Source organism: Patella vulgata, chromosome 9, assembly GCF_932274485.2.
Source record: "Patella vulgata chromosome 9, xgPatVulg1.2, whole genome shotgun sequence".
Lineage (NCBI taxonomy): Eukaryota > Metazoa > Mollusca > Gastropoda > Patellidae > Patella > Patella vulgata.
Window position 1 is genome coordinate 13835494 of NC_065887.2, and position 20867 is coordinate 13856360.

General features: G+C 33.9%; 1 protein-coding gene and 2 long non-coding RNA genes across 3 annotated transcripts in view; 2 read left to right on the forward strand and 1 right to left on the reverse strand.

The window, feature by feature from the left end:
- The first annotated feature begins 1846 nt into the window (after positions 1-1846).
- On the forward strand, positions 1847-2845 carry LOC126831928 (uncharacterized). The gene is made up of 2 exons (XR_007684424.1): positions 1847-2308; positions 2548-2845. It is a non-coding gene; the product is annotated as an uncharacterized LOC126831928 (long non-coding RNA).
- Positions 2846-3985: 1140 nt separating this feature from the next.
- LOC126831926 (uncharacterized) lies at positions 3986-5189 on the reverse strand. The gene is made up of 4 exons (XR_007684422.2): positions 5014-5189; positions 4723-4884; positions 4415-4603; positions 3986-4290 (listed from the first exon to the last, which is right to left on the reverse strand). It is a non-coding gene; the product is annotated as an uncharacterized LOC126831926 (long non-coding RNA).
- A 1937-nt stretch (positions 5190-7126) lies between these two features.
- The window catches only part of LOC126832665 (uncharacterized), a 65846-nt gene continuing 52105 nt past the window's right edge, over positions 7127-20867 (forward strand). Inside the window, exon 1 of the mRNA XM_050563528.2 lies at positions 7127-7262. The gene's annotated coding sequence lies outside the window, so the exon portion shown is untranslated. The remainder of the gene's footprint in view (positions 7263-20867) is intronic.

The window sequence follows — 20867 nt, forward strand, 5'->3', positions numbered from 1 at the left end:
CTCTAAGAACACAGAAAAGTAGGATACTAAACCGTATTTCATTTCATAAGCTAGGGAAAGTCACCTTTATGTAGGTCAAGGTTTTTTGTAATTCTGGGTGTATTTGATCTACATTTGGTTTCTAGTAATGCCTATTAAATACTTTATGATTTCTGACCAAATTCTAAGTGATTTATATGTCACTTTACTTGCTATATTATACATACATTTCTGAAGAGAATTAAAATCTAATTGTGTTTTGGAAGAAAATTTAACATTAATAACAAAAAATAAATATTTAAAAATTGGGTCAAATGCATTCTTTCCCAGAAGTATAAAATAAATTGATGCTTGGGTTTTCTTGTTGTTATCATACAGCAAATACTCTTTCAATGGTGTTCCAACCTAAAAAATAAAAAGTAGGCAATAAGAATACTTTCTATGGTTCACAACGTTTAAATAAACAATTTATTTTGCCACATCGAGACCGAGTCTCTATTTGGTTTCAACTTTGCGTAACGCTTATTGTGTCTTGTCCAGTTACAGACCCAGGCAGATTATTATGCTCAAATCAAATGAGTTAGAAGTCTTGAGATTTGGGACTGAAGTCTCATAATAGGTCAACTATTCACCCTTTCATACATGTATTGTCTGCAAATCCAGATTCCCTACTACATCATGGCAGCACCTATTTACTTGGCAATGTCTAATTATTTTTGGACCCATTCTTATTTTATTTGACAACAAATTGGATATTACCCTTTAAAATCTATTGAAATCTATTTGAAAGTAAAATATTGTCCATCATTATTTTACTGCTATTTACTGTAAAAAATACACATACATGTAGGGCCTATCGCAACTTGAAGGAAATCAATGGATGTGATTGGCAAAAATCAAGCATGCCAAGTACTTGAAACAGCAGAGTCCTAGGCATTGCCCCAAGAAGAATAACTAGATTACCAAGCAAGTGTATAGAAGTACTTCCTGATTAAAAATACAAATATATATGTTCGGATGGGAAGAAAAACCGAGGTCCCGTGTACACATTGGCGTGCACGTAAAACATTCCTTGGCACACTGTATGGCGTATGCCCGTCTTCATTAGCCCAATTTATGAGCAAAACAGTAGGATGTTAAACCCCATTTCATTTCATTTTCAAAATTATAAAATAATTTGATGGCTTAATATTCAAAAGGTACAGTCCTTCATGTTTATAAAATTGTACGGGAGCCATAAAAAGCTCCTGATACCTTGAATATATGCAGTTTAAAAGTAAACAAAAATCTCAATATTTAGGAGAGAGAGAGAAATGGGGTTTAACGTCCATCCACCCCCCCCCCCACCAAGTGTATAGAACCAGTTCCTGATTTAAAAAGCAAATATGCATGGTACTTACATAGTCTTTGTCTGATAAGCAAGATCTGTGAGAAAACGTCTCCACAATATCAATAGCCCTTTCCAACTTGAACAACGGATTACATGTCATTTGGGACTCAAAAAAATATGACCAAGACATTTGGGACTCGGGTATACGACGTTTGGGACTTTGGTATACGTCGTTTGGGACTCGGGATAATTTATTAGAAATAGGCCAATTCAAAACACGAAAGAAAATATTTATTAACATGAAACACGTGGTTAGTAAAAGGCTCCGCCAAACGATAAAACATTAGTTGCACTTACGGTTCTTTGATAATCATCGTTTCTCATAAAAGTTTTATATTTATTTAAAACGAATAATATGCTGATGAATTTATTTGAAAATGACCTACACAAAAAACAAAATAAATATTTACACAACATGCAATCTTTTTTTACAAGCCCCTAGAAATTGTTAACGATAATCCGCGAGTTGCACGTTGACATGCTTGTCGTAGATGGCAATACCAATTGATAAATTAGTGCGTACAAGGCACTTAATACACTAATCCTAATTAGACCTTAATTGGATTAATCAAAAGTGGGCACAGTGAGATGTAACCAAATATAAGAAATGGCAACGAACAAAGCGGGATAATGAAAGCTGATAATCCCAATGTTATTACAGTATGTTCAAAGAAACCTAACGGTTCTTTGGTGGATGAGGAAAAACGTGAGTTGTCAATCATCGAGAATGGCGGCCGTGTGTTGATTGCAGTTATACCGTTTCACGAAAAAACATTAGCAGTGGTCGGTCAATCAAGCTCGTTTACTATTTATAACGCAAATTTTTCGTTTCGGTTAAAACAAAATATACGTCCATTTTAATTGGCCGAAGGATGTGTGACTAATAGAAATATGGCGGGCGGACAAACTGACCAAACAGTATATTTCGAGGTATTTGAGGTAAGCTAATTTAATATTATATCAAAGACCTACAATAAAATCCAGGTGAATTGGGAAAAATATTCATGTATTTTCTTGATGAAGAGTAGCTATTTCAATTTGTAAATGCCCAGTCATCTTAGACAAATAATAATTCCAACTTCAAATCAGTTGTATTTATTCAAATCATACTATGAATAATTGTATTTTTCCACTTGCATAATAATAAAAACTTGACTTTTATTATTTTATTTCTTCAGGCCAAGAACATGGAAAATTGGTAATTGCCTTGTATCACTGCTAACTATAAGGCACAGGGAGCCTTGGGCAGAAATGATAATAATATGGTTCTCAGATATGTAACTGTGTACAGACTGAACAAAAAATATATATACACTTGCTATTACATGTACATTATATCATTGGCAATAATAAGATCCAATTTTATTTTTTAGTTACACACTGTTAACCACCAATAGATGACAATAAATCATAAAATGTATTCAGCTCGACGTAAGACTTAAATAAATAGATACAGTTGGTTTAACTTGAATAGAAGTTTTAATTATCTATGCTGCATGTATGCATATATCACCTTGCAGCTGAATCACATTACATATCTTTTTAGTTGATGTTCATATCGTCTTACGTATTTGTCAACATCAATGTCACCTTGTTCTATGTCACATTAGCCTTTTCAGACTAAAGAATGACTGAACAAATAGCGGAGACGGGGTTTCAGCCGGCTGATTTAAATTATTTCTTTAAATACAGTAAAGCTTGAAATATGTCAGTTTTCACTCTTTAGAATGTTTTTGTAAATAAGTTTTTATTGTAGTTTCCGTGGCGTATTCCCAATAAGCGTTAGAAACAAAGATATACACCCTTAATCCCGGTGCCGATAAATGTTGGGTTGTGTGGAACATGCTAACAAATCTCGGGTACGATATATGTTTGATTCTGGTTGAGAACAGCATGAGAGCAACATGATTGTTTTCATTGGAGATGAGACGCAAATATTCAAAGGGGTCAGACAAACTCTAAACCAACCGCGTCCCCTTTACTGACTCCCTTCAAAGGAGGCCCTGTCTGTCTACCTGTGGAATAACATGCATTTGTATCTGTTAAATTTGTGTGGTAGACAGATTGATATTATTTATATAACGTCTTACCCCAAACAAATTGCAAAAGAAACCATGAAGTTTCTGAGAGCGATATTTCGTAATTAGTGTGCTTTAATGGTGGGAGAATAAATAATTTCTTTTTAAATTTTTCAAACACAAACTGGTCATATATAAAATAGCATTTTCTGACAAGACCAGCGATAATCTCGTAAGATATGACTTTTACTATGTCTATTAAATGGTTTTCGACGTCTCTTCAAGGTCACCGTCTTGCGCCAAAGTCGTGAAACGCACCATCGGGGGATTTGTTGGGGCCTGTCTCCCCCAGAAAAATTTCTAGAAATTTCAAGTCGGTCTTGCCTGGCCGTGAATACGGCAACCTGAAAGTGGTCGATTTTAATGTAGACATCTGAACTCCAATCAACAAATCAATCAACCAGGCTGTTGTCGTTGCATTCACATGACACCAGACGTGTCACCGATGAAACAAGTATGCCTGAAACAAATGTCGCTGTTAGTGCGACCCATTTGTGACAATTTCAAGGTCCCAAATAATAGTCCTTTTTTACTATTAATAGTAATTCAATCAGTAAGTGCTATTTACCTTATAATAGTCGTCTTGGCTTTTACCCGACATTACACAAAACACCAATGGTAACTGCGGGTGGTCTCTCCAGTCTTAATGAAGGCGTGGATGGAAAACAGCTGAGACCATGGCTTGTTCACCACCCAAAAGGTTGCATCCATATACCAAGTTTTTGCGCGTGCGAGTAGTTGCATCTGTCTATCAGTACAAAAAATGTGATGGCGCCTTTCCCCAACTTTTACTCTTTTTTGATAAAATCCCGGTGCACTATGATCGATGAAATCTTCGTCAAGCTAAAACAAAAAATAAATAAAAAAGTACATTTAATTACATGTTAATAAATAAATAAAATTGTACATTTAATTACATGTTAATAAATTCTTATATACATGGGTATTTAATTGCGTGAGTACTTACGCTTGACGACACGTCAGTGGGATCTTTTGGTCGCAGAGTCTGTCGGGTTCTTTGTAGCGACCTTACAAGTGCTGCCATGGGTGGTCTGCTATGAATGGGTTCTTCTGCAGAACCGACACTGGATTAAACTCTCTCCGCTATTGAGGAACATGACTTGGTAAAAACATTTCCTTTGGCTTCATGCTTTGCCTGTAATGATAAGATAAAACATATTAAACTACAAATATATTATTGGTTTATTTATATTTTATTTATTTACACACATATATAAATTTTTAATTTAATTGATATATAATTTTTAAACCTACTGTAACTTTTATCTTGGTAGCCGTGTGTATACCGGGTTCTGCTGGGTGAAGATGGTTCTTTAAGCCTGGTCGGTATGTATCACCATCTTGGATTACTGTTGCCGGACATCGTGTTGGTCCGCTTCTTTTGGAACACCTCCAAATCGTAGTTTTCTTCTCTGTCTAAAATATATTAAATTCATTTATTATTATAGAGTTAACTAGGTTAACTAGAGTTAATTATCTTTACATTTTGTAGCTGAAATAGATTTCTATACAAGGTAGTTAACTAGGTAAAATAAATCACCCTACCTTAATTGTATAACTAAACCCTTGGTTGTCAAACAACTTGGACTTGCCACGGGAGGTACCAGCTTCTACCTGCGCATAAACCACTACGGGTTCTTCGTCGCAGAAGACACTAACGTCGGCATCGTCTGAGATGGAGGACTCCATGACCGGAACTGGCACATCGTATCGGGTTTCGGCTGTAAACGATTCTTCTATATACTTCCATAGGTTCAGTTGTTGGGACCTCCATAACTTATTCTTGTTATTCGTCCATATCTTCCGTCTGCTTATTAGATTTAAGGTTGTTTTTTTAAACATAAATTAGATTACAATTCAACTAACACAAAAGTGTAAAAAGATTTTTTTCTAGTCTGTGCCCGCGTTTATGTCTACTCTTGGCAAAATCGTTATAATATAAAAAAATCATGAAACAAGAATCAAAATGGCCGCCAATCGGGTCTCCAACGCCAATCCAACCTCCCAAGATGTAATTTCAAAACAGATTCTTACCTGCTGGTTCAAGTCGAGCCGTTTCTGCTTTAATCATAATGTGATTCTGTAATGTAAGTATTTGAACAACATCGTAGCGCCGAACAACTAATGTTAATTAAGCATGATTTCAGAAAAATTGAACAGATTTGATAATAACATGCCGAAATTTTTTTCCTGACCGCGCCATATTATAAACATGAACTTCCGGTTTAAATTGTTGGAGTTTTTTTTAAGGAAACGAAATACTAATATTATACAGAGAAACAATATCGATCCTAAATTACATACATGGTATTATTTTTTTTATATAAATATTCACAAACCTGCGGTCTTGTATTCTATGTGACCATTAGCTTACATTTGTCAAACATATCACTGCTCCAAAATCATTTCAGCACGTTGTTAAATGTTAAATTAATTGTGTGAAATCACTTCATTTAATGTCTGCTTCCACCGAGATGATATCACAGACAAAATGTAGCCTATAGTACGTTGATTTTATCAACCAATCACATTCAATAACAGTTTTACTTATTTTCTTGTCAACGCATTTGGAGTCAATTGTTAAAATCACACCGGGCATGAGCGCTCAACAGGCCTTTGATCTACCAGTTTATTGGGCCCAACTTTATTTTAACTACAGACATCTTAACACCAATTAGCATTCAAGTCTGTCTGGCTATATTGTCTGAGTAAAAAATACCTTTCTCTTACTTGTGGACCCCCGGATTAGGAATTTGTATTGAGTTCAAATTTAAAAAAAAAAAATATTTCTTGACGGTACACATTACTTGTGTTAATTATATGGAAAAAACACAAGATTTGTGTTAATGCATTAAAAAGAACACAAGTTTGTGTTAATGCAATGCAAAACAACACATAACTTGTGTAGAATAATTTTCACACAAGTACTTGTGTTGAGATCCAACACAAGTTTTTTTTCAGTGTACATATTGGAGAGAGAGAGAGAAATGGGGTTTAACGTTCACTCGACACAAACGAGGTCATTTCGGGACTAAAATATTACATATGGTTTAATTTTATTTCAATAATTCGCTTGCGCGTAGGGGTCTTTAGCAGTGGGAGGAAACTGGAGGAGCCGGAGAAAACCCACGAGGTTGGACAGCTAGACGACCCTACTCCTTGTCACGTACAACAGGGGAATCGAAACCACGCCAGTTGACTCAATGACAGGTTTCATATTGCGGCGGATAATGTATATACATAAATCTTAACATAACCAGACCTGAACAATATTGACCTTTTTAAAATTAAATTTAAAAAGTACACATAATTGTATTTCCTAAAGCTCGGTTCATACTACAGCCGTATCCATAAACGTATCCGTATCCGCGCCGCGTTTTGCCGTTCAATAGAAAACGCGAAAACGTCCAGCTTTCAAGGCTGAATTATTGTCTTGTCAGAGATTGAGTTTCTATTTGGGGACATGATGTAATAAGGGGGAAGTAGTATGAACGGACCTTAAAGATTAAAGATTGTAACAGTAGGCCGACGTTGGAATGTGTTTCTTTTATTATCGGTATAAAGGTCAACTCATACACAATATCTGTATGTGCTAGATACGCGTTTGCATGCGGAAATATTACAGTAAATACTACTTATAACCTAAAAAGATAGGCTAGCTTAGTTTTGTTTTATATTAGTCATAGTTATGAAGTGTGGCCATAGATAAAGTGCAGTGAATATAATAATTGTGTTCTAAAATATATACACCAAGGTTTAGGGACTCTTTTATAGTTGAATTTGTACAGATTTAAGTAAGTAAAATATCCGTGTACATGATTTTTTAAATTTTCAACTGGGTCTTGCTTATCAAGTTTTTATCAAGTTTTGACAGGATTATATGCATTTCGTATTTAAATCAAGATAATTTTCATGAGTGATGTTAACCTCTTATTCTTACGGTAAGCCCAGTAAACAATTAAACATTTTTTAAACGTTTTAAAAACGTTTCACTTACGTTTCCAAAACGTTTATTTTCAACGTTTAAAAAACCTCAAATTGTAGACTCGTTTTAACGTTTCTACAACGTTTTGTCTAAACGTTTTTTTTAACGTAATAAAAACATTTACGTTTTAAAAAAACATTTGACAAAACATTAAATAAACATTTTAAAAACGTTGTTGGACACGTTAATTTGAACGTTTTATCAACGTTTTTAGATTTAATATGAAAAACGTTTTTTTAACGTTTTAAAATAGTTTCTTTCTCAGTCATACATTTTTGTTTGTGCTTTACACTTTCTTAATTCAGAAAAGTTAACGGTTTGTTTGACTGTAAATGTTGATGTCATTATGTAAAAGAAACACGTCTGCATTCTAGTAGCATTCATTTTATTTTTCATTCTGTTACCCATATTGATTCGAACAATTAGTAACACCAGGTGAATTTGAAAACGACTATTAATTATTGCTACGATTTTCTATAACTTTGTTGTCACAGTCTAGAATACCTATAATAGCTGTACAAAAATACAATTTTAAAATTGTATTCAGAAAAGATAATTTAACACTCACAATCCGTAAAATGAGCAGCCATTATAACTATGTTCGGCAGTTTTTATCTCAATTTTACAAAATTCAAACTCGACAATCATTATGGTGTAACAGTGACATATAATAATACCGTTTTTTTCAAATCGGATAAAACTGTGACCTCTATAGGGTCCACAAGCTAAAAAGCAGGATTTTTTGTACCATCAGGGGCCACAATCCAAGAAGTTACGATCTGGTATGCACGAATATCGAAATGTACCGAGATCTTTGGGTTATAAACATATTCAAGTTTCATTTAAAAAGGATACAAATTGTGACCTCTACAGTGTCCACGAGCTAAAACCACGACTTTTTTTGTACAATCAAGGGCCATAAACCATGAAGTTACGGTCCAATACAAGCCAATCAGAAACATAATCTTAGAGAGATAAACCTATAGGCCCTATTTCAAGTTTCGTCCAAATCGGATACAAATTGTGACCTTTAGAGTGTCCACAAATGTGGGCGGACGAACGGACGGACGCAGGGGCGACGACAATATACGTCCACATTTTCACGTTTCGTCCAAATCGGATAAAAATTGTGACCAGTATGGTGGCCCATGGTTATCATAGAGAATGTGTAAAAAAGATGTACCACAAATATTAAACTGTAAAAAAAAATTTGAATGAAAATAAAAATTCGCTAAAAAAATAACAAAAAAAAAATCGAAAATAAAACTAAATTAAATTAAATGAAATAAAAAATAAATTAAATTAAATTAGATCTAAATCAAAATCGTTTTTGATAAAAACAAAGTAAAATAAATGTAAATCAAAAACTGAAATGAAAAAAAAAATTAAATTAAAAATATTTTTTAAAAAAAACTATGTTTGAAAACTTAAATGAAAAAAAAATTAAAATTTTTTTTGGGTTTTTAAATCGAAAAGTGAAATGAAAACTAAAATACGCATGTCTCTACGTGGCCCATCGTTATCATCAGCCCATCGTTATCATTCAATCGGAACTGTAATCGAACGCGCCGAAACCAGAGTTATTTCCCTTTTCTTCGCGGTCACGTCAGTCAAAAACTTTTGCCATCATGAAATATGAATAGAATTGGAATAGATTGAGAGAATAAAATCTGTGCGCGCCTCAAAAAGAAGATGTACAACAAAAGGACGGCAAAAATGGGCATTGCTTCCTCAAACGGCAAGGTACCACCAAGGGAAATACCGAGCTGAATCTCTCACCCGTATTTTAGCACCCGGATTCGAGATCAAGTTAGCACACATTCCTAGTGCCAAGAAAAACCTAGATATAATTATCACGAAAATAATCGTTACATTTATATTTGAAAGTATAATTTTAAAACATATTAATGCAAAGTATATATGTAATAGATCCCCCGACCCCACCCCAAAATATACTATTACCGTAAACGTACTAAAACAATATCGCACACTGCTAGACTGAGGATGCAAAAAAGGGTTACGTCCATTTTGCATGAAAAAGCACACATAGAAAGGTAATGAAATTTGGCATGTTCATACCTTATCCATCTGTCGATTTGGTGAAATAAAGATATTGAAGCCACCAAAGCTAGTTTAGAAGTTATTGCGTGCGCAGTGAGTCTACGCCAACCCGATTCCCCCATATGTTTAGTATGTTTACGGTAATATATCTCGAAACGCCAACATAGGAGCCATCTGAAAGTTTGTATTCTAGTAGTTTATTCATCTCTTGATTTCGTGAAACAAAAAACATTTTCCCACCAAATCTGGTTTGGGTGTTTTTTGATGCAAAATGGACGTACCCCTTTTTTGCATGCTCAGTTAGCCTATTGTGTGATATTTTAGTATGTTTACGGTAATAGTATATTTTGTGGGGTAGGGTCGGGGGATCTATTACATATATACTTTACATTAATATGTTTTAAAATTTTATTTTCTAATATAAAGGTAACAATTATTTTCGTGATAATTATCAATCTGTTTCACAGAGAATTATGAGTCTAGTAGTAATATCTCTGTCAAAGATGACTGCCTTAACACGTGCCGCGGCGTCAATCATTGGCTGAATGGCGCGTGCATTGTTTACATAAGACGTTACTGCTTCGGAGAGAATGCTGCTTTTTAGTCATTTTAATACCTATTTACACTAAATAGGAAGTAATTTTTACCTACAAATACGTCAAACGCCTTTATTAATTTTTCCAATACATAAAAAAGATGTTTTAGAATTAATTTGTCGCAGGAAAAAAGTTAATATTTCTGGCTCATTAAATCGCATCGATGTCCTCCTTATCAGTGGTTGTAGCGGCATAGCGAAAATTCACTGCTGATCAGTATGGATAATAATATCTAGGTTTTTCTTGGCGCTAGGAATATGTGGGCTAACTTGATCTCGAATCCGGGTGCTGGAATACGCGTGAGAGATTCCGCTCGGTCAGTTCTTCTTCAATGGCAGTTACAACATGGCCTAGTCCAACATATTTTATACCGAAGTAGGCTAGCTGACGGCTAAGAGTTGGAAGGCTCCAGTACTGATCGAAGTCGCGTTTCATGTATCAATACAAGATTTCAGATCTCGATAAATTTTGCAATACATAGTCTTGAAGACTTGACTTTAATAGTTCATGTTCCTTTTACTAATAGAAAGCACGCCTGTAATCAAGTTAAATGGATGGAGACTTATGATATTCATTGACAGTCCATTCTTGTTCCCTCCATATAGTACAGACATACATCCGATTCGCTGGATGTTAAATATCACCATATCATGATTAGAGTTATTCGCCCCTGCTTGACAAATTAGAGGCGCGTTCGATTACAGTTCTGTTTGAATGATAACGATGGGCTGATGATAACGATGGGCCACGTAGAGACATGCGTATTTTAGTTTTCATTTCACTTTTCGATTTAATTTTTCAAACTTACCTTTTTCTAAAAATATTTTTAATTTATTTTTTTTTGCATTTCAGTTTTTGATTTACATTTATTTTAGTTTGTTTTTATCAAAAACGATTTTAATTTAGATCTAATTTAATTTAAATTATTTTTTTATTTCATTTAATTTAATTTAGTTTTTATTTTCGATTTCTTTTTTGTTATTTTTTAGCGAACTTTTATTTTCATTCAAATTTATTTTTACAGTTTTTAATATTTGTGTTGGATTTTTTACACATTTATCATGATAACCATGGGCCACCATAGACCTGTAGAGTGTCCACAAATGTGGGCGGACGGAGGGGCGACGACAATATACGTCCACATTTTCATGTTGACTTATAAAAAAGCACAAACACTCAACATATCTCAATTAAGTCATTTTAATTTCATTTGATGCAATTTATATGTATACTTAAACCATTTTAACAAATACTATACCAAATGACAAACTATAAAAATATTAAGCTTGCCACCAAGAAGAAAAATGTAGTCTTCAAATCTTATTTTTTTTTCATTTAGTGTAAATAATATGAATGAAATAGTGATACATAAGATGTTGACACTCAAGAAATTTCCCACCCCACCCTACAAAAAAATAACCTGTGCCGTGCCAGGTACCGTTCGGGGTTTATGTATTAACAAGAGAATGGTGCTGTTTTTTCACAGATTCGATTAGAAATATAAGTATACTTTATTATTTTCTCTACAAAAACTACATTAACCATGCATTATGCAAGAGCTAAATATGCCTATTGCAGGTCTTTCTTTAGGCCCAGATTGATATACCATTATTTTTACACTATTCGCGTACAAGCTGCGTCCGTTTTGTCCATACAGCCATAATATCCAGAATATAATTTAATCCCTTTCACAAACGCTTTTGCAGTAGCATCACAAATGATACATTTCAAATTAACACGAATAATACGTTCATTCACAACAAAACCATTTTTTACAAGTCTATCAATCTCCTGGATCGTGTCTCTCAAAAATTCTAAATTTGAAGGCTTAGTCTTCCCTAAGGTTATAGCAACTGGGAAAACCTTTACCGGCTTAACATCAATGGAACAAAGAACTGGCCATAAACAGGTACTGTTGCTCTTAAACAATGGAAGACCATCAATATTAAAAGAAATATTAATTACTAACAAGTCTTTTTGAATTTCTTCTGGATATAATTTCAAATTAACAAGTAACTGTTTCTCCAGGCCAAAATAAAAATATTCCATTTCCGACTTCATCTCAGTTTCTACCTCTCTAACAGTTCTCAGCAAAGTCCTTGTTGTTGACGGCAAAGAAGAATGTCCATGTTTCCTTAAAAATTTTAGAAGAGAATCCGTGGCATTATGCATTACTGAATTTTCATTTGCCCACTGTGACAAATCAACAGCCAAAATATCAGAATTAGTTTCCAATTCCAAATCGGATTCACTGTCAGACAATGTTATATGTTCATCTATTGTATACCAATCAGAAATCATATCTTCATTTGCTAGATTATCTGTATCAATTCCATATGTTGATGTATTTGTATAAATATTTGTACTTTGCGTCATTTGAGAAGTTGGTTGGTGTTCGGCAAGAGTGTCTTCAACACTGTTGTGATATGTATCTGATTGATCGTCAATGTCATCAGTTTCAGTATAACCATTGTTAGTTGTTTGTCTCAATGATCTTGTAGCAGCTATCCAGTGTCTCTTGTACTCGTTCCTTTTCTGTTTTTTCGCATCCATTCTGAAATTATATCCACTTGTTCGTAGTTCGAAAAAGTACAAGATTTAATTTTCAGGGCATATGTTTTGTTGCGTGTCAACCTATCTTTTTAAGTAAGATCGTAGACTTGCTTTGACTAATAATTAAGATGTATACCGCGACTTGGTTAACCGTTCACGGTTCGGTTACACTGTGAAACGGGTAAAAAAATTACAAACCAATATTCGTTTTCATATCATATTTGATCTTTAAAACCAGGAATGGTAGCCAAAAATGTTTTCATTCACTAAAGACCATATAAATAGTTCATACAGCACAAGTTCATATATCACAGTCATTTGTAATATATCACGGGAAATTAATGTCTTATTAATTCCCCACTCGAAGTTTTGAATACGTTACATTATCATTAGCACTCACTGCAAGGCTTGGGATTGTATCAACTTATATAAACAATTCCTGAAATTGGAAACCCTATAAATTTAAAGATAATAGATAATGGGGAAGTCCATTATACAATACTACAATTGTTGAAATGGCCTTCCCATTCCTAGAAGTTCGGCTACGTTGAAATGGCACCAGTAGAAAATAATCTACAATTACCGAAACAATTAATTCTTTTATATCATAACTATTTCTAAATGGACACAAAATATTAATTAATCGTAACATACCTTATTTTCAACTTTTACGCCTTCTAGCAACCTATAAAACTCGATAGTTTAACACAGCTCTAAAAAAGCAGCCATCAGTTTTGTCTGAGATTCCCTTTTGGCGGAAAGATGTTTAAATTTGATTGGGTCAACTGTCAACATGGGTGTGTTTTTAAAAAAAAATATGTATAAGATAATTAATCTTGACCCTTATTGGTTTTTATTTTATATGCATTAAATATAGATATTTTGCAATTAAGTTATCAACGTAATTAAATTTTAAAGGTGTATTAAACGTTTAATAAATGGTTTTAAAATTTGTTTGTTTGTTGTTTTTTTTTTCAAATGGCGTGTATGGTAATTTTTACCTTTTTATTGCGGGTTCTTTAAAAAAAAAATCACATTTACGGTACAACGTTTGAATGGAAAATTTTGTAAAAAAACATCAATTATATTATAGTAAACATTTTTATCACTATTTATCGAAAACTTATGGAAGCCTATAACTACCATTCATAATTTCTACTTTTCGCCTCTTCAGAACACGAAAGTCGAAAAGTCGAAAAGTAGAAGTTACGACAAAATGTGAGGCGACAAGACGGTATACAAGCCAAAATCATATCGAAAGTAGGAAATTAAGAAATAACACACCGCGATAATAGCGCCCCCGTTTTTTCTTAATTTCTACTTTTCGACTTGCATTTTGGCTTGTATACCGTCTTGTATTTATTGATGTCAGTAAGAAGGCGCCAACACGCTATACAAGCCAAAATGCAACTCGAAAAGTAGAAATTAGGAAATTAACACACTGCGCTATTAGCGACCTATGATCTGTCGTACTGTCGACTTTTCGACTTTTCTACTTTTCGCCTAGGAAGTTGTTGTAGTCAGTTACCTGCTCATTTAAATTTTTTTCAATAAAATTATGCATATACAATGCATTGTTATTTTTTAAATTTCTTTCTAAAAATATAATTATCTAGTCCTATACATCTATTATTCCAGAAAATTTGATTTTTCGGGTGTATCAAATTATCAACATGTTTAGTACCAATTTTGAAATAATTCTTGATAAAAAGGAGATAGGTTTTAAGTTTAGGGTCATAGCTGCAAGCTGGTAGTACATCACCCCCATACATGTCAAGAATTAAATTATATGTTGTTTTCCAAGTCTGTGCTGTTTTAGTATAAATTTTCTTTATCCAAAAAGTGCTGCGAGCTATCATCATTTCATTCAATTTTATCATATTTAAACCCCCCATATTCTTCATTTGACTGATTACATTTCGTTTAAGTTTATCCGGCCCATTCCATAAAAACGCAAATATCTTAGTATTAAATCTTTTTATAACATACTCGGGCATTGTTAAAGCTGACGCTGCATACAATATTTTTGATAAACAGAAAGTTTTAATTATTTGAATCTTGCCGATTAATGTAAGTTTTCGCTTTCTCCAAGTATTTAATATATTGTCTATCTCAATCAATCTATTTTCATAGTTTAATTTCTCGGCCGTTTTTGTGTCTTTGGAGAATACTACACCTAAGATTTTTATATTTGAATTTTGATATGCAAAACCGAAACGATGTATTTCAGATGACAGATTAGGTATTCCACTATTTAGATCAATTACTTCAGTTTTTATAACATTAATTTCTAATCCTGACACTTTACTGAATTTTTTAAGTACTTCATATAAATGTCTAGCCGATTTTAATTTTTTAAAAAAACAAGTCATGTCATCAGCAAAAGCAATTAGTTTTAATGTTTCCTGACCAATGTCAATCCCTCTAATATTAAAATCATTTCTTATACATTACATAGGGTTTCAATTACAAGATTGAATAAGTTGGTGCTGCTCGGATCATCTTGACGTACCCCCCTTTCTATTGGAAAATATGGCGTAGTAAAACCGTTATTTATCACACAACATTTGATATCATTATATAGGGTACGAATATATATAATAAAATTACGTTTACATCCAAAAGACGATAAAACTTTAAACAGAAACTTATGACTGATACTGTCAAAAGCTTTTTTAAAATTGATAGCTAAGAGAAAGCCTTTTATTTTCTTCAATTTGGCCAGATGAAAACAATCGTCTATTATTAAATTTACATTAGCACTATTAGATGTCGATCTACGGCTGTTTTTATTAATAATTCGTCTACCATCTACCAAGCGTCAGTCGAGATTTTTCCGTGGGTAACAAATCTGTCAAATCAAATAGCCCAGTGACGTGTAGTATAGATCAAATGGCTTGCTATGTGTTGAAAATTATTCGTTTACGGCTATGTATATAAGTAATATAAAAAAAACTAACGATGGGAGATTTCATTTAGATTAGATCTACTTGCGCAACACCTCAACGCAAATGTCTAGCCTAGAGTGCAGATCACGTCGGTTCTAAATTCAACGTCGCTTGGCCTAGACTCATGTATTCTGAGCGGACTGACACAAACATGCAGCTGGTGCAGCTAGTTTTAATAGTTACAGCAAGAATTTCATATTTTCGAAGAAAGTCAAAACATAATTATTTCTATGTCTTTTGCTCAATAGGTTGCCAACTCACTATTATACGATCATAGGTGTCATTCTGACAATTATAAAATCATTCACACCGGAAATAATATTACAATTACCCCCTTTGTTTATCTACTCTCCCCCCCCCCACCATGGAATAGCTATCTTGAATTTGAAGTTGGAAATGTTATTTTTGCCAATTTCTCAACTGGCAATAGTGAATTATAGGAATAATAGGATTATTCTGTAACAAGGTTGGACTGTTTATAGATACCATCTATTTTAAGGCTTTATTTTAATACATTTTAAAAATATAACTTAAAAATATGAATTTCACTCGGCACTGCGTTTTGAAATGAACGTCGCCACTTACACCGCGGTCGTCAACGGAGTCCAAGCCTACATAAGCTCTCAGTTAGCCTAATTAATTGTACAGACCTTACAATAAGATTTTATCTGATCTTAAATTAGCCATAGAAAAAGTAATTGACGATTTTTATATCCTTTCCACATACACAGTTGATAGTTAAAATAACGGAACTTACCTTCGGCACGAACCAAAAAACCAATATGGCGTCCCAGAAGCATCTTTCGCGGCAACATTATAGTCACATGATCAGTTTCCGCGGCAAAATAAAATGCTAGTGTTACCAGATAATTTACTGAAGAATAAACCGGGATATTTGTCAGCTTCTAGTTGTTTTACAATAAGCCCTAATTAAAATGTATTATAGTTTGTATTGTGTTATTAAATCTCGATCTACGTCGTTAACCAATACAACTGTACCCGAGATCATACGTCAATTTCTTTTGATAAGCGCATTGCAATTCCTGTTTTAGGCCCCTATTATGTGTGTAGCAAACGCTGCACACTACACAATATACTTTAATCACTATTTTTTGTTCTTTGTGTTCAATTATTTCAATTCAAAAACACAGGATGTAAAAACCGTGAGATTTAGGTGCGGGAGGGGCATTGTTTACAGTCCATTATATACATTTTGTATACTAATTGACGGACGCAATCCGTGTGTTCGGCAACATGAAAGTAGGTCAGTGTTGCCTATTTATTACACCAATAACTTTAATGCATTAAAGGAAATTATGATTTCCGAAAAACTATAAAACAAATAAATGATCGATGTCGAAAACCGCCGAGTGGGACCCGACGAAATGTTTTAATCCGCAATCAATGCAGTACAAATTCGCCGTGTTTAATGGCAAGAAAGTGAAAATGTTTTATTATACTTAAAAGTCATGGAATTTCGGGCCCTTTATTTTACTGACAAGAAAGCAAAATATTTTCTTCCAAATAACATTGTGAAAGTTCCGCTTTCATTTTCTCTCGGGATTTTGAATGTGAGTTTTTACCTAAATTGCTGCCGGGGACAGGGAATGTCAGGCAATGGCATGACCTTGACTTAGGTTACAACCCCAAAACTGACCTTGCGGGTGCGGGTCACGAATTTGACCTTGACATTCATTGCCGAAAGTCTGGGTGGTACATGAAGTTTTGGGACTTTTTCGATCCCAAGGTCAAGGGTCAGGTCAAAGGTCAAGATCCCATTCGAAAGGTCAATGAATTGCTTATCCAGGGTCATGACCTTTGATTTGTCGCGTGGACCCGGGGCCCCACCATGTGCCCGGGAGCACCCGAGTCAGTAGATATTTTGGTGACCTTGACCCTTTCAGATGACCTTGACCTACCGGGGTCACGTGGGCCGAGATGACATGTCGAAAGGTCAAGGTCCAGTGGTCCTGACTCTATTAGATGGGCCCCTATGCGTCAAAAACCAAAATACTTCCGGGGCCCCTAGCAGATCAAGGTAACGAGTTTTGGTTGACGATTTTGAAAAATGAAGAACAAATGTGGGGCCGGTCTATCGACTCACCAAATTCCGGGGCGATTGGAAGACATTTTTGGGGCAAATTTCCCTACTAAGTCAAATAGCTGAGCACTGAAACGATGTGGTCTAAGGGCAGGTAACTCACTCATCCCAAACCGGATGCGACGACCTTGAGGTCGCGGCCTCTTAAACTATGATACATAAGATGTTGACACTCAAGAATTTTCCCACCCCACCCTACAAAAAAATAACCTGTGCCGTGCCAGGTACCGTTCGGGGTTTATGTATTAACAAGAGAATGGTGCTGTTTTTTCACAGATTCGATTAGAAATATAAGTATACTTTATTATTTTCTCTACAAAAACTACATTAACCATGCATTATGCAAGAGCTAAATATGCCTATTGCAGGTCTTTCTTTAGGCCCAGATTGATATACCATTATTTTTACACTATTCGCGTACAAGCTGCGTCCGTTTTGTCCATACAGCCATAATATCCAGAATATAATTTAATCCCTTTCACAAACGCTTTTGCAGTAGCATCACAAATGATACATTTCAAATTAACACGAATAATACGTTCATTCACAACAAAACCATTTTTTACAAGTCTATCAATCTCCTTGATCGTGTCTCTCAAAAATTTTAAATTTGAAGGCTTAGTCTTCCCTAAGGTTATAGCAACTGGGAAAACCTTTACCGGCTTAACATCAATGGAACAAAGAACTGGCCATAAACAGGTACTGTTGCTCTTAAACAATGGAAGACCATCAATATTAAAAGAAATATTAATTACTAACAAGTCTTTTTGAATTTCTTCTGGATATAATTTCAAATTAACAAGTAACTGTTTCTCCAGGCCAAAATAAAAATATTCCATTTCCGACTTCATCTCAGTTTCTACCTCTCTAACAGTTCTCAGCAAAGTCCTTGTTGTTGACGGCAAAGAAGAATGTCCATGTTTCCTTAAAAATTTTAGAAGAGAATCCGTGGCATTATGCATTACTGAATTTTCATTTGCCCACTGTGACAAATCAACAGCCAAAATATCAGAATTAGTTTCCAATTCCAAATCGGATTCACTGTCAGACAATGTTATATGTTCATCTATTGTATACCAATCAGAAATCATATCTTCATTTGCTAGATTATCTGTATCAATTCCATATGTTGATGTATTTGTATAAATATTTGTACTTTGCGTCATTTGAGAAGTTGGTTGGTGTTCGGCAAGAGTGTCTTCAACACTGTTGTGATATGTATCTGATTGATCGTCAATGTCATCAGTTTCAGTATAACCATTGTTAGTTGTTTGTCTCAATGATCTTGTAGCAGCTATCCAGTGTCTCTTGTACTCGTTCCTTTTCTGTTTTTTCGCATCCATTCTGAAATTATATCCACTTGTTCGTAGTTCGAAAAAGTACAAGATTTAATTTTCAGGGCATATGTTTTGTTGCGTGTCAACCTATCTTTTTAAGTAAGATCGTAGACTTGCTTTGACTAATAATTAAGATGTATACCGCGACTTGGTAAACCGTTCACGGTTCGGTTACACTGTGAAACGGGTAAAAAAATTACAAACCAATATTCGTTTTCATATCATATTTGATCTTTAAAACCAGGAATGGTAGCCAAAAATGTTTTCATTCACTAAAGACCATATAAATAGTTCATACAGCACAAGTTCATATATCACAGTCATTTGTAATATATCACGGGAAATTAATGTCTTATTAATTCCCCACTCGAAGTTTTGAATACGTTACATTATCATTAGCACTCACTGCAAGGCTTGGGATTGTATCAACTTATATAAACAATTCCTGAAATTGGAAACCCTATAAATTTAAAGATAATAGATAATGGGGAAGTCCATTATACAATACTACAATTGTTGAAATGGCCTTCCCATTCCTAGAAGTTCGGCTACGTTGAAATGGCACCAGTAGAAAATAATCTACAATTACCGAAACAATTAATTCTTTTATATCATAACTATTTCTAAATGGACACAAAATATTAATTAATCGTAACATACCTTATTTTCAACTTTTACGCCTTCTAGCAACCTATAAAACTCGATAGTTTAACACAGCTCTAAAAAAGCAGCCATCAGTTTTGTCTGAGATTCCCTTTTGGCGGAAAGATGTTTAAATTTGATTGGGTCAACTGTCAACATGGGTGTGTTTTTAAAAAAAAATATGTATAAGATAATTAATCTTGACCCTTATTGGTTTTTATTTTATATGCATTAAATATAGATATTTTGCAATTAAGTTATCAACGTAATTAAATTTTAAAGGTGTATTAAACGTTTAATAAATGGTTTTAAAATTTGTTTGTTTGTTGTTTTTTTTTTCAAATGGCGTGTATGGTAATTTTTACCTTTTTATTGCGGGTTCTTTAAAAAAAAAATCACATTTACGGTACAACGTTTGAATGGAAAATTTTGTAAAAAAACATCAATTATATTATAGTAAACATTTTTATCACTATTTATCGAAAACTTATGGAAGCCTATAACTACCATTCATAATTTCTACTTTTCGCCTCTTCAGAACACGAAAGTCGAAAAGTCGAAAAGTAGAAGTTACGACAAAATGTGAGGCGACAAGACGGTATACAAGCCAAAATCATATCGAAAGTAGGAAATTAAGAAATAACACACCGCGATAATAGCGCCCCCGTTTTTTCTTAATTTCTACTTTTCGACTTGCATTTTGGCTTGTATACCGTCTTGTATTTATTGATGTCAGTAAGAAGGCGCCAACACGCTATACAAGCCAAAATGCAACTCGAAAAGTAGAAATTAGGAAATTAACACACTGCGCTATTAGCGACCTATGATCTGTCGTACTGTCGACTTTTCGACTTTTCTACTTTTCGCCTAGGAAGTTGTTGTAGTCAGTTACCTGCTCATTTAAATTTTTTTCAATAAAATTATGCATATACAATGCATTGTTATTTTTTAAATTTCTTTCTAAAAATATAATTATCTAGTCCTATACATCTATTATTCCAGAAAATTTGATTTTTCGGGTGTATCAAATTATCAACATGTTTAGTACCAATTTTGAAATAATTCTTGATAAAAAGGAGATAGGTTTTAAGTTTAGGGTCATAGCTGCAAGCTGGTAGTACATCACCCCCATACATGTCAAGAATTAAATTATATGTTGTTTTCCAAGTCTGTGCT